The following is a 13,280-nucleotide window of genomic DNA, read 5'->3' as shown; positions in this document are numbered from 1 at the left end:
GGTTTGAAAGCTTTCCCCCGCTTTATGGCAACATGATTTCTTCAGCGACGCTTCCAGGCACATCTGAGCAATGGCACGCTTTAGTCTTCGAATGGGAAGAATCATAGGGCATTGATTCTTTTTGCGCGCGAGGGCAATACATCCAGCAAAAGCATTCGTCTTTAAGGGTGATGTCAATGTAAAAAAACTGCAACCTACTGCCTTGGGAAAGCCAATCTGAAGATTTTTTCATGATGAACTTGAACCAACTAGCCCGATGGTCAACTCTTGTCGATTTGTCTCTTACCGCTGTTTGTGTGCTATATATTTAACACACATGCTTCAGTATGTTTTCTAGCCTTTCGCATGAGCTCTTTAGCTTGGTGCCTAGGCACCTCTGGCGAAGTAGTTGAGCACAAATGACAGGTGTTTTCAGCTGCACTGCTGAAAAAAAAAATACCACCAGGACAGTAAAAATTGTTAGCTGTAAACGAAGGCGCATTATAGGGTTTGCAGAAATTGCATAAAAGTAATATTACAGGTCAGGACAGCCTCGACAGAGAAGTGAAGTTTCAGGAAAGTAAAGCAAGGGACTATGCCCTCACTGGCCCATGGTGAAGACAATCGACTTCTGCTTCTCTAAGCTTCTCTCGGGATGTATTTCGACGTGTGCCATTCGAGTACCATGTGAACATCTGTTTACTGGTGGGCTTCTGAGCACAATGCCTGCTAAGCGACAGCTCCCGAGGCTCTCGCTCGGGAACGAGGCCTCCGAAAGCTGTGATGAATACAAAAAAAAAAAAGGCTGCGCAGCACCTGGACTTTTGCCAAGTATCGCCTATCACATGTTTGCACGGTATACGGCCCCACGTACACGATCTAGGCTTTGACCTTCGCAACCTCCGCTTTCTCAACTTTCTCTCAAGGGTTACCATTTCGAATTTAGCGTTAACACAGGCAAACTCACGTCACCGAGAGAGGCAATTGACACGTGTCGAGGTGACACGTGTCACCGCGAGAATTTCGGCACAAGCAAGCAACGCCCATGCATTCATAAGCGACGAGCTATGCGTGGACCTCCACTGATGCCATGTTGCTAGACTTCGCAGCGCCCCCAGAAGTTGAGTTTACTCGCGAATTTTCGCATCTCGGCGCGTGACGCGTGTTTGCCGCTTTGCATTGTGTGCGAGCCACCTCAGAGAGTAGGTCTCTACGAAGGTTTTTATTAGGAATTTAAATTCCCCTGATCCGTGAGGCATCCAATGGAACAGCTTTTATGACAACCGCAAATAATTTTCATAACTTCAAACTGCCGCATTAAAACGAAAAGAAGTGCACGAAAAGCGCGTGTTGCGGCTTCATTTTATCTCTGCGGTGCCGTTGTTTCTCTCGAGGCAATAGCTTCTGCCAGGTGTGAAAGCCTCGCCGCGCTTCCTGCCCAGCTTGCACTCGCACCAGCGCTAACTTGCCTTCTTTTCAGGCTGGATCAAAGCTGACGCTCTGTGGAACTAACGGATGCGTGGCTTCGTCTTTCTTGCAGTAGCATTTCGTGCTCCTGCGTGGATGCCCGTATCTGATGTCCAAACTGAGATGCAGTCCGCTTAGTCACTCCCGCCCTCCCGTCTTGTACACGTCACAGAAAATGAGTAGCTGATTGCGATTACTCCAACTCAAGTGTAACATATTACAGTGGTCGGTTAAAACCCCAGAAAGGTAACTAAACAACTACGTACAAGCAATATTTTACAACTGCGTTATTTTCCTTCATATTAAATGTCTTAACACAGATTACAGTGAACTGCTGTGGCTTGCTTGATATTCTATTACACTCTGTTGATTTTCAAGAGGAGCTAATTTTGCCAGATTTCCTCGTGAAGAGACCAACAGTTCCACTGGACACCCTCAGTGTATGCACTGGACGGAGAGGCAGTATTTCAGCGTATGAACACCTTACGCACCAGCTCGTAGTTGCGCAATGCTTTAATGCTAGAGTCCCAAGTCCCCTGTGAAGCGCCGCGTTTCGCTGCTGCTCCGTGTTTTGTTTGGAAGCCTCCAAGTTGAGTTTAGTGAAAAGTAAGTTGCAACGCCTTCTGATAGAACGGAGCGTCCCTACAGAGAGGACACGTAACATTTCTTGCAACTAGAAGTGCCGTAGAAGACGATGACCCTGTTGTGGACCGCACGTGATGGCGCGCGATTCCTATCCTCAGCCGGTGCGTTCTCACACTGTCGCGAAGGGCATTCCCGCTAGCACCAATATTTTCCGTCAGGTTGAGGTTCTCGCAGCCCTGCCGTTGGTTACAACTTGTTCTTGGAAAAAAGACCTGTGTTAAAGTAACAAAATTACTGGAAAAATAATTGAATTATGCAGAACGTTACCATTTTGGAAAAGAAATGAATGATTACAATATTACAAATATAATCGACTACAAGGAATCAGGCACTTCTAACGCGTAACGTGCAACCCTCCTTGCGCCCAGCCAAGTTTTTTTATTGAAGACATTTGAAAAGCCCCACTGCGAAATACGGGTGTTCCCAAAGTGGCCAGTTCCGCGGATTAGCAGACGGATGCGCCACGCATGCGGCACATCCTTAGCTATAGGCGCCTAGAACTTGTGATTGAATAAGCGCGGTTCGTTCTACTGCCAGATATGACGAGACAATCGACATACGCTTACACTTTGGGCCTTACACGTTACCGGGTTCGTAAAAGGGGAATCGTCTCTACTGGCATGAGTGACGAGCTTCAAAATGAAGACTACGTTGGTGCAGTAAGGAAGAAGGTGTGGTGGCAGTTGTTCGGAGCTATTGTGTGTACAGCTGTTTGTAAACGTTGTACCGTGTGCGCTTCATTTTAGTGCAGGTGTGTGCTATGCAGTCAGCGTATAATTCGATGTGCTTGGAAAAAAGTAAAGGCTAGGTAAAAGTAAGGTTAGGTGGGCGGATGACATAAGAAGTTTGCAGGCCTAGGGTGGTAGATTTCGATGTGCTTGGAAAAAAGTAAAGCGTACAAGTAAAGCCGTGAAAAGGGCAGTGGCCACCAGACGTATGCCCTAAGAGACAGAGTGCAATGTCATTAGCAATATGGATATAATAGATAAAACAGCCGAAGCGTTATACACGAATCTGTAAAGTAGCCAATCTAATCAGAATTTAATTAGAGAGACAGTAGCGTACAGCAGCGGGACATCCTAGCAGTAAAGAAAGCCTTAGGAGCAATGCAGAGAGGGAAAGCAGCTGGTGAGGATCAGGTAACAGCACATCTCTTAAAGGATGGAGGGAAGATTGTGCTACAAAAACTATCCGCCCTAAATGCGCAATGCCTTACGACTTCGAGCGTACCAGAAGCTTGGAGGGACGCTAACATTGTCTTAATTCATAAGAAAGATGACGTCAAGAACTTAAAAAATTACTAACCGATCACCTTACTGTCCGTTGCTTATAAGGCTGTTACTAAGGTAATCGCAAATAGAATCAGGACAACATTAGATTTCCATCAACCAAATGATCAGGCAGGCTTTCGTAAACGGTATTCCACAATAGACCTTATTCACAATATCAATCAGGTGGCAGAGCAATGCGCAGAATATAAACAACTACTATATATAGCCTTCATTAATTACGAGAAAGCATTTGACTCAGTTGAAACCTCAGCAGTCATACGGGCATTGGGGAATCAGGGTGTAGAAGACCCTTATGCAAAAATACTGCAAGACATCTGTAACGACAGCGCCGCTACCATAGTGCTCTATAAAGTCAATCAATCAATCAATCAATCAATCAATCAATCAATCAATCAATCAATCAATCAATCAATCAATCAATCAATCAATCTTTATTTTCATTCTGTCAGTGATACAGAAAGAAGGACTGTGACAAAAAGCTGTTTTTCAGAACAGCTTGACTAGGCCACAGCCCCATGGAAAAATTTCGGAGCGGTAACAGCACTACCGTAAAATAAATCAAAAATTGAAACTTAACAGACTATAGGGCACACACTAAGTAAAGGAAATGCTAAGGTAATACAGAAAAATATGCCCAGACATTTAAAATGATCAACTATTTCAATAGTGTGAGTACTCAGTACTATGTTTTCATGAGGTGGAATTATTTTATTTTTTGGTCGGAATATAACAGCTTTTGTTTTATTTTCGTTAATACGCTTAGCATTTTCCGCTGACCATCTCTCTAGTGTTTTCATTGTGTGATTACAAGTTCTGATAAGCACATGAATGTCATGCCCTGAAAAAAGTATGCTGGTATCATCAGCATATATTATGTATTTCGCCTCGCAATTTATATTTACAATGTCATTAAGATAGATATTAAATAATAGTGGGCCTAGAATACTGCCCTGTGGTACTCCACACAGCAAAGGTTTCACTCCGGAAATAGAGTCGCTTATCTGAACGACCTGCTGTCTGTTCGATAAATAAGAGTCGATAAGCGTTAGGGCTTGTCCACGAATACCATAGCAATGCAATTTCTTCAACAATATTTTATGGTTTACTAAATCAAAGACCTTTGAAAAATCAATAAAAAATACCGAGAACGAGTGCCTTATTTTCAAATCGTTTAAGAATATACTCTTTTTGCTCCAGGAGCGCCAGTTCAACTGATTTATTTTTCCGAAAACCAAATTGGTTAGGTGTAAATAAATTATATTTATCAATGAAACTTGAAAATCGAGTGTGCAGAATTTTTTCGAAGGCCTTTGAGTACACAGGCAAGACAGACACGGGTCTGTAATTGCCAAAATTATTTCGGTCACTTTTTTTGTAAAGTACGGTCACTTTTGCTATTTGCATATTTAAAGGAAAGACAGAGTTAGTTAAACAAATGTTAAAGATAACGGCTAAAATCGGCGCGATAACATCAGACACCTCTTTGACAGGACGTATTTGAATTCCGTCGATATCACAACTGGCGCTATTTTTTATACTTTTTATTGTTGATAAGACTTCGTGGGCGGTGACAGGACACAAGTACAATGACTGAGCGTTGTGAGCACTTACGTATTCGCACGCATCATCCGGGGTTCCGGTCGTTTTCATACCAGTGAAAAAATTATTAAATGCGTCAGCCAAATCTGATCCATCCATATCAATACCGTCTACTTCTAGTTTGGAAACAGGGCGGTACAATGGCCGCGATGAAGGAGTGTGTTTAATCTAGACCACAGTACATCAGAACGATTGCCAGGAACTTCAAGATATGTGGATTGATACTGAGTTCTCGCGGATCGCAAGCGTTTTGTAAGTTTGTTACGATAAGACTTGAAGGCCAGCCAGTCCTCCAGTAAATGAGTATGTAGAAATGTTTGGTAAAGTTTATCTCTTGTGTTCATTTGATTACGCATCTCCGGCGTTATCCATGGTTTTCGTGTTTTGCGATTTAATCTGCGCTCTTTTAACGGAAAATTCAAGTGATATAATCGCTTGGAAATTGTAATAAATTTACCGTAAGCATTGTTTGCGTCAAGAGATTTTCTTACATCGCTCCAATCTGCCTGCAATAGACTGTTACGAAATGCACTGAGCGCCACAGGTGTGATTAACTGAAACTTTATTATTCGAGGCTTTGCTCTACTTTGTGCCAATAGCTTCGCACATAAAAATATTGGAAGATGGTCACTGATACAACATGACAAAACACCTGACCTAATATTATTTTCAGACAAATTTGTAATAAAAAGATCTAGGACTGAACCGTATTCAAGTGCCACTCTCGTGGGTATGTTAATTGTATTTATGAAACCATTAGACAGTATGATAGTATTAAAGTCACGGCTAACAGAGCCTGTAGAACTGACGTCAATATTAAAGTCTCCCCCAGCAATTAATGTATACTTATTCTCGGCCATATATGAAAGGAATTGATCATAAAAATCAAGAAACTTTGCAATATCGCCATTTGGTGGACGATAACAAACTGAAAACACGTTATTGTTTGCACGTACACAAAGCATTTCATAATCAGAGTTTGTCTGGGTAAAATAATCCAAAAGCTGACATTCAACGCTTTCGTAAACTAACAAAGCAACACCCCCACCACGGCCGTGCATGCGATTTAAATAAAATGTCCTGTAATTGGACAGTCTAAAGACGTCGCATTCGTTAGTGCTCCAAGTTTCAGTCAGCATTATGGCGGAGTATTGGAATGAAAATTCAGTGAAAAACTCTTCTAGGCACGAGACTTTATTTCTAATCGACCTCGCATTTAGGTGCACGCATCTGCATGAATTAGGAGGTAGCCGACATACAATGTCGTTTAGGTCATTTGGCAGATGATAATGGTGATTTGTCATTGAAGTTACTTGCACAAAGGAACATAACGGTGATTAGCTTGTCTAGAGTCGGTTAAGGTCAGCATAGCTCCCAATGTGAACAGCACGTGCTCCTTTAGTCTTCCGCACCAGAACCTTACCGTGGCTATGCCAGACGTATTCGTAGCCTTTATCCTTAGCCATTTTCTTTGATTCACGTAGCAGTTCCCGGCAGTGCCGCGTCAGATTCTCTTGAATGAAAACCATCGGGTCAGACTGTTTCAGGTTACTTTTGTTCGTTAACCACGCATCCCTTATTTGTTGCTGAACAAAGCGAACAATTATTCCTGGTATTGTCTCTGGTCTTGCTGGTAGCCTATGAACAGATACCGCGTCCTGTTCGACTACATGAGGAACTTTAAGTTTGTCAGCGACTGTGTTTAGTGATGCAGTCAGGTTTTCATGAGGCACTACATGGACCCCATGAATTTCCAAGTTCAGCCTTCTGCTTCCGTATTCCAGCTCATTTGTCTGTCGCTCAAGATCACTTTGTGCGGTTGCGCGAGTAGCATCTTTTGCCTCCAGTTCTGCTACCTTCTTTCTTAGCTCTTTAATTTCATTGTCCTGGCGACTGATTGTGTTTTGAAGATCGTCAAATTTGTTTGACATGAACTGTAGACTATGCTCCATCTTTTGAACCTTTTCTGTCAAAATCGGAAGACTTTCAAGCTTCTTGTTAATGGAAGACAGAATTGCTTTCATATCTGAACTATCATGGTTATTACTTTCTACAGAAGCTGGTCCCGGACTATGACAGGGCGCACGCCGCCAAGTTTCCTTCTGTGCAGCATTTTTACCTTTGAAAGATTTTTCTGTGATTCCTGCACACTTTCCTAAATGATACATGCGACGACATTCGCTACACTCTACAGCACAGTCGTCAGATATAGACAGATGACATGTTGGACACAACATTGACATTGCAAGGAGCAAAATTTTCGGCAGCGGAAGCAGCAACAGCACTATGCGAAAAGTGTTTGACTTAATTACTGACCTGCGACAACGTGAAGACAGTGCCGAAAATTAGCGGTGATTGCAGGGTGCTGCCGCCGCTGCCGAAATGACCGCCGCCGCAGGAAGGCACGCTATTTATCTTGATGTGGTCCGCTGAAAATGGCGCCTGCGCAGTAGTCCCGCAGTACGAGGCAGCCCGGTCAGGTTGGTCAAAGCTTCCGAAAATGTCGGCAGATGATCCCTCTTGCAGCTGACCACGATGGCGAAACTCTCCACGGGCCCAAGCGGCAGGCACTGCTATGTCCGAAACCAGCGTCTATTCCTGCGACAACGTGAAGACAGTGCCGAAAATTAGCGGCGATTGCAGGGTGCTGCCGCCGCTGCCGAAAGTCAACAATAAAATTCCAGTAAGGTAGGGTGTCAGGGAGGAAAACACTGCTATTCACCGCTTGTTTACACGAGGTGTTCCGAGGCCTGGATAGGGAACAGTGAGGGATAAGGAACTTAAGTAATCAGCAAGGCATTGTCACCAGCGAATCGCAAAGTCACTCAGGAGATAAACTGCAAAGCATGACCGAAGCATTAGACAGGCAGAGCAGAACGGTAGGTCAAAAATTGGCTGTGGTTTAGCTCTGGTTAACCCTAGTTGAATTTCGAAAGCTTCGTTTCCTCGGCACGTCGTATACGCAGCGGCTCATTCCGACGCTCTCGAGTACTCAAACCGGTCTTTTCCGCAGTTGAAGAGTCACTCCGGGACGTGGCACAAATTTTCTAGCCGCATCTCCGTTACGGCGCTTCTCGAGTTGTGCGGCGCGTTCTTCTGGCGTCTCTTGAGCGCGTTGTCTCTCCCTCGCTTCGTTCTGGCGTTGTTGCGTCTCTTGCGCGCTCTCCATAACGTCTAGAATACACTGAGGCGTTGCGCGCGCATATATATATATATATATATATATATATATATATATATATATATATATATATATATATATATATATATATATATATATATATATATATATATATGTGTGTGTGTGTGTGTGTGTATATATATATCAGGAACACTGAAAGAAGAATGCCAGCGAATCAGCCTGCCTCCGAAGAACGCGAGAGCACAGAAAAACCAAAAGAAAAACGAGCTGCTGTCCCATACGTAGCGGGAATTAGCGAAGCTCTTGCACGTATTTGTCGCAAGCATGGCGTCAACATTGCGCACGTACCCGCTGGCAAGGTGCGAACAGAACTGGTGAACGTGAAGGACAAGCTCCTCGTGAAAGATTTCCAGGTGTTGTGTATGAGATTGGCTGCGCCGATTGATAATCAGTATATATTGGTGAAACAAAGGACTTCAGGAGACGCCTGAGAGAGCACCAGAACGACGTCCGAAACCAGAAAGCAGCATCTAACGCCATCCCCGAGCACGTGCAAGAATCCGGCCACGAGATTAACTGGGATCAAGTAAAGATATTGACAACAGAAAAGAACACGTCAGCACGGCAGAATCTTGAGTTCCTTATCATACAGACATCGTCTAACACATTAAACAGGAACGACGGAACTGTATATCCTATCTATGCTAAATCATTAAAAAGACTACTGGGTGCTACAAAAGAACGGATCCGTGCGCCGATTGCTTCACAGTGAACAAGGGAGCCGTATTGCTCCCGAAACGTCTTTTAATCTTTTGACGTTGGCCAGTGACCAGCATTCTGCATCACCATGATTGCCGACCAGACGGTATGCCGTCAAACCCTCGACTGCAGTTTATGAATATCCCTCAAGAGGAAATTCTACAACAGCTGTATCTTACCAGTAGTTACCTATGGAACATAAACGTGGAGGCTAACTAAAAGGGTTCAGCTCAAGGATAACGCAGCGAGCTATGGAAAGAAAAATTACAGGTGTAAATTTAAGAGACCGGAAGCGGGCAGAGTGGGTGAGGGAACATACGCTGGTTAGCGATATCCTATAGTTGAAATCAAGAGGAAGAAATGGGCTTGGGCAAGGCATGTAATGCGAAGGCAAGATATCCGCTGGTCCTTAATGGTACCGGAGTGGATTTCAAGAGACGGCAAGAGTAGCAGGGGGCGGCATGAAGTTAGGTGGGCGGATGCAATTAAGAAGTTTGCGCGGATATGGTGGCCGTAACTGCCAAAGGACAGTGTTAATTGGAGAGACATTGGAGAGACATTTGCCCGGCAGTGGGCGTAGTCAGGCTGATGATGATGATTATGATGACATTAATGGCGCCCGTGTTCTGCTTAAGTACGTAAATATTCGTTGTGAAATTTCTTCGAAGTTCCTTCTTCGGATGCCGTGGACTACGATGTTCGCCTTTGGCTGAGGTATCCGAATAACCTTTTACTCACTTTTAAGGTCGGCTATAGAGATAAAATATTATTCTTTCGGAATAGCGATTATGCGGCTTCAAGCAAGCACTGTGGGGTAGTCGATTGAAGAAATAACGTATGCGACTTAGACACATGCGGACATGCAGGACGGCCTTAACGACGTACAAGATTTTCTCAGTGACCGTACAAAGTTTTTTTTTTTTTTAGACTCGATGAAACTGAGTTTAGTGGAGGAAATGGATTTTAATTTTAGCCAGCGTCGAATGACCCTGAGTGGGGCTCATGCACGAAATGCCAAAAATCGGCGCAGGCAGGAGAGAGCGGTGTTGGCTTGCGTCCGAGATTTCTGAGGTACAGTTTGGCTGGCAGCCACAGGTCGGTGTTTCCCGCGCGCCCGTTCGCAGGGCTGCGGCTTTCGCAAGGGTGGTGAATCACGTGTGGGATGTTCCGGCTCTTTGGGGGCCGTCGAAGAAGCCCAGTGGGAATGGCTGACGAGCACGCCGCCATCTCTGAGGTGTCCTGACTGCGGCCTTAACAGGGGGCCGAAACCGAGCTGGCTGGTTCACTGACATAATCTCAGCAGCAGCGGGAAGGGCGCGACAAGGCAGAAAAAAAACGAAAAAAAATGAGACGCGTGGTTGTACTAAAAACTGGAAACTTTCTTTAATATGTGGGTATTTAAAGGCATAGAACAGGCATAGATACGTCTGTTCAGTGCCTTTAAGGACCTTCACCTCCCAGTTGTTAGTACATCTTCGTGTTTTCCCTTCTTTGTTGTTGTGCCCTTCCGTCTGTTATATTATGCGGCTAAACACATTTTGCCCACCGCGGTGGCTCAGTGGTTAGGACGCTCGACTACTGATCCGGAGTTCCCGGGTTCGAACCCGACCGCGGCGGCTGCGTTTTAAGGAGGAAAAACGCTAAGGCGCCCGTGTGCTGTGCGATGTCAGTGCACGTTAAAGATCCCCAGGTGGTCGAAATTATTCCGGAGCCCTCCACTACGGCACCTCATTCTTCCTTTCTTCTTTCACTCCCTCCCTTATCCCTTCCCTTACGGCGCGGTTCAGGTGTCCAACGATATATGAGACAGATACTACGCCATTTCCTTTCCCCCAAAACCAATTATTATTATTATTATGCTGACAGCAGCCGCCGCGCCTAGTTCCATCGTGCATCGCGGCCCTCGTGAAGTCCGCTTCGTTTTTTTCTCCACCGTTTTGGTTACGCTCGACGTCAGTGCACACACAGGCAGCTAACGCAGTGGCGTCAAATATGCTGCGCGGCAGCGCGTCGGACGCGACCGGAGACATTCTCTGATCTTTCATCCTGCTAGCTTTTTAATTCATGTATGACGGCGCACAAATTCTGGTTTTGGCTCGTTAACACTGGAGGGCTAGCCTGCTATGAGCTCAACAGAAGCAGAGCTGTGTCATCGTTGAGTAACAGAAATGTTCACTTCCTGTAACTGCCTAGCGGTGGTCGCAGGGCTGGCAGTTTCGCATTTCTCGTTGAGAGATTCAATGCGTCGTGGAGGAATACTTGCCTTTGTGCCCAAGCTGGAAGCGCTAATTTTGATGTAGCAGTTCCATAACTGCTGCTGTACTGACGCGTCATGTCGCTTCCGCCTCGTAAGGCGCGTTTCGCTTGCAGCGACTAGAACGAAAACAGTTGCCCTAGTCGGTGACGCCGCAGTGCGATTCTCGGCCAGTGCTTTCACATGCAACGCGTACCCAGTGAACTCTGTCAGAGGGACAGACAAGGCTGCTTGATCCATGATTAAACGCGACAGAAACGCTACACGAAATGCGTTGACGATGTTATGACCAGCCTATTTTTATATGCAGGGCATTATTTCGTATGTTTTGATTAGAATAAACAGTTTTGCTTCCACCGCGGCAACAGCTCCCACGTGACCCCACGCCGTCTCGGCGCTCCCCATTGGTCCGTGGTAGAGCGAACACACCGACGCTGCGACTGAATGCCAACCGGACGGGACTCCATCGCAAGCCGTTTGCGACTAGACCGATGTCGCAGAACCCAGTCGCAGAACGACGGAATTCGCAGCGTAGCAGGCGAAAATCGCATGCATGTCAAACGGGCCTAACTGGTATGAGGAGAGGCGTTATCGCTGCGACTGCGCTTCCCAGCGTCAATCAGGCGTGGTGTTATGTAGCTTTGTATATTATGCGAAAAAAAAAAGCACACTCCTGTCCTTGTAATTTCCTTGTCAGGCTAGGCGCATGCCCTAGTTAACCTTTGCTCTCTTTGAGTAACCTGCATCTTTCTTTCTAATGAGAATAAATGCGGTAATCCTGCAATATTGTCTTGCTTTCTGACTTTGCTGTTCCGCTCTGATGTGCTTCCAGTGTCGCCTTTTTACACTTACTGAGACAAAGCGAATGTATTCGTCGAATGTGAAACGCGTGTTCACCTTTCTCCGGGTCGTTGGCGGCGCCGATGTGCGTGTGTGGGCAGGAGGGTCAACCGCCTGATGAAACCCGACGGGAGCGCCGGCGATTAAGCTCATACTCGCGTAGAGCTCATGGCGCCTTGCGCAAGGCGCACTATCTGTGCCATTAAGTTTCAAGCGGAGTTTTACGAGTCGACCGGGGCGTAAACCTTGCAGGCGGCGTCGAATGTAGCGCGTGTTTAGGGCCAAAATTTCGTGACGAGTCGAAATCGCTATCGCCGCCAAAGCTGCTCTGTTCTGCTAGCGGCTTTTTGGGCCTTTGTCACAGTTGGTCCCGTTCACGGGCTTGTGATATCCCTTCGAAGCGCTGTTGGACACCATGCGTAGCCGTGTGTTGTTTCTTTTCTTCGAACAATTTACGCAGAACTGTCTGCGCCGTAAGTTGAAGCGACAACACGCTTCCCCCTCTTCTGAGTATTCATGCACGATGGGACTCCTCTCTGTGTGGGGGGCAGTCGTGCCTCAGACTGACTGGCTGCTCAATGAAGTCGCTTCACGGACAGCGATGCTTCTGCGTGGTGGCACGTTGTCTTGGCTCTTACTGTTCCATTTCATGTCTACTTGTCGAAACTCTCATCCTTCTTCGCAGCACCGTCACGTTCACTAAACCCGGGGAAAGTGCATTGCAGGAACACCTCAACTTAGCATTCGGGTGACATATTGCAGTTTGATTGTTTTGTTCTCGACACCAGGTGATGGCAGAAGTTGAAAAATGTAGCGCTCATTGTGGCAACGTAGTCGAGATCACGAGTCTAGTCTTGCGCCAGTCGTGGTCAGGGGCCAATGTGCGCCACTCGTCGGACCGTGTGTTGCCACAGCCCCGGAGGATGTTCTCTCGCAAAGGGGTACATGCCTGCGCCATCGGGCATTCGCTTCTGCCGCGTCTCGAACTCTCGGCCACCTATTACTTATCCATTCGCGCCCGCGGCTGCCGACAGGCTCTGGTGAAGCGTGTTGAGCGTGCTAACAAACAAACAAACAAACCAAACGGGGCGCCTAATTGATTGAGGTTAAGTGCTCTCGGATGGTCGTTTGCGCACTCCGCTCGTTGCCGACGCCGCCTGACGGAGCAGCGTTCTTTCCTCGGCTTAAAGAAAGATACAGACTGGCAACTGCCGCCGCAAACGTGCCGGCGATCGTTGGCTGCCGGGTGAGCGCGAACAAGGTTAGGAAGGAATGGGGAGCCCCCTGCGCGTTGATCGCTTCG

General features: G+C 46.2%; 1 protein-coding gene across 2 annotated transcripts in view; it reads left to right on the top strand.

Moving 5' to 3' along the window:
- LOC144127925 (protein O-mannosyl-transferase Tmtc3-like) overlaps positions 1-13,280 on the top strand; it is a 542,030-nt gene that overhangs the window by 65,288 nt on the left and 463,462 nt on the right. The gene's annotated exons all lie outside the window — the stretch shown is intronic.

This window comes from Amblyomma americanum, chromosome 4, assembly GCF_052857255.1.
Source record: "Amblyomma americanum isolate KBUSLIRL-KWMA chromosome 4, ASM5285725v1, whole genome shotgun sequence".
Classification (NCBI taxonomy): Eukaryota; Metazoa; Arthropoda; class Arachnida; order Ixodida; family Ixodidae; genus Amblyomma; species Amblyomma americanum.
The sequence above is the reverse complement of the archived record's forward strand: the minus strand, read 5'-3'. Positions and strand labels throughout refer to the sequence as shown.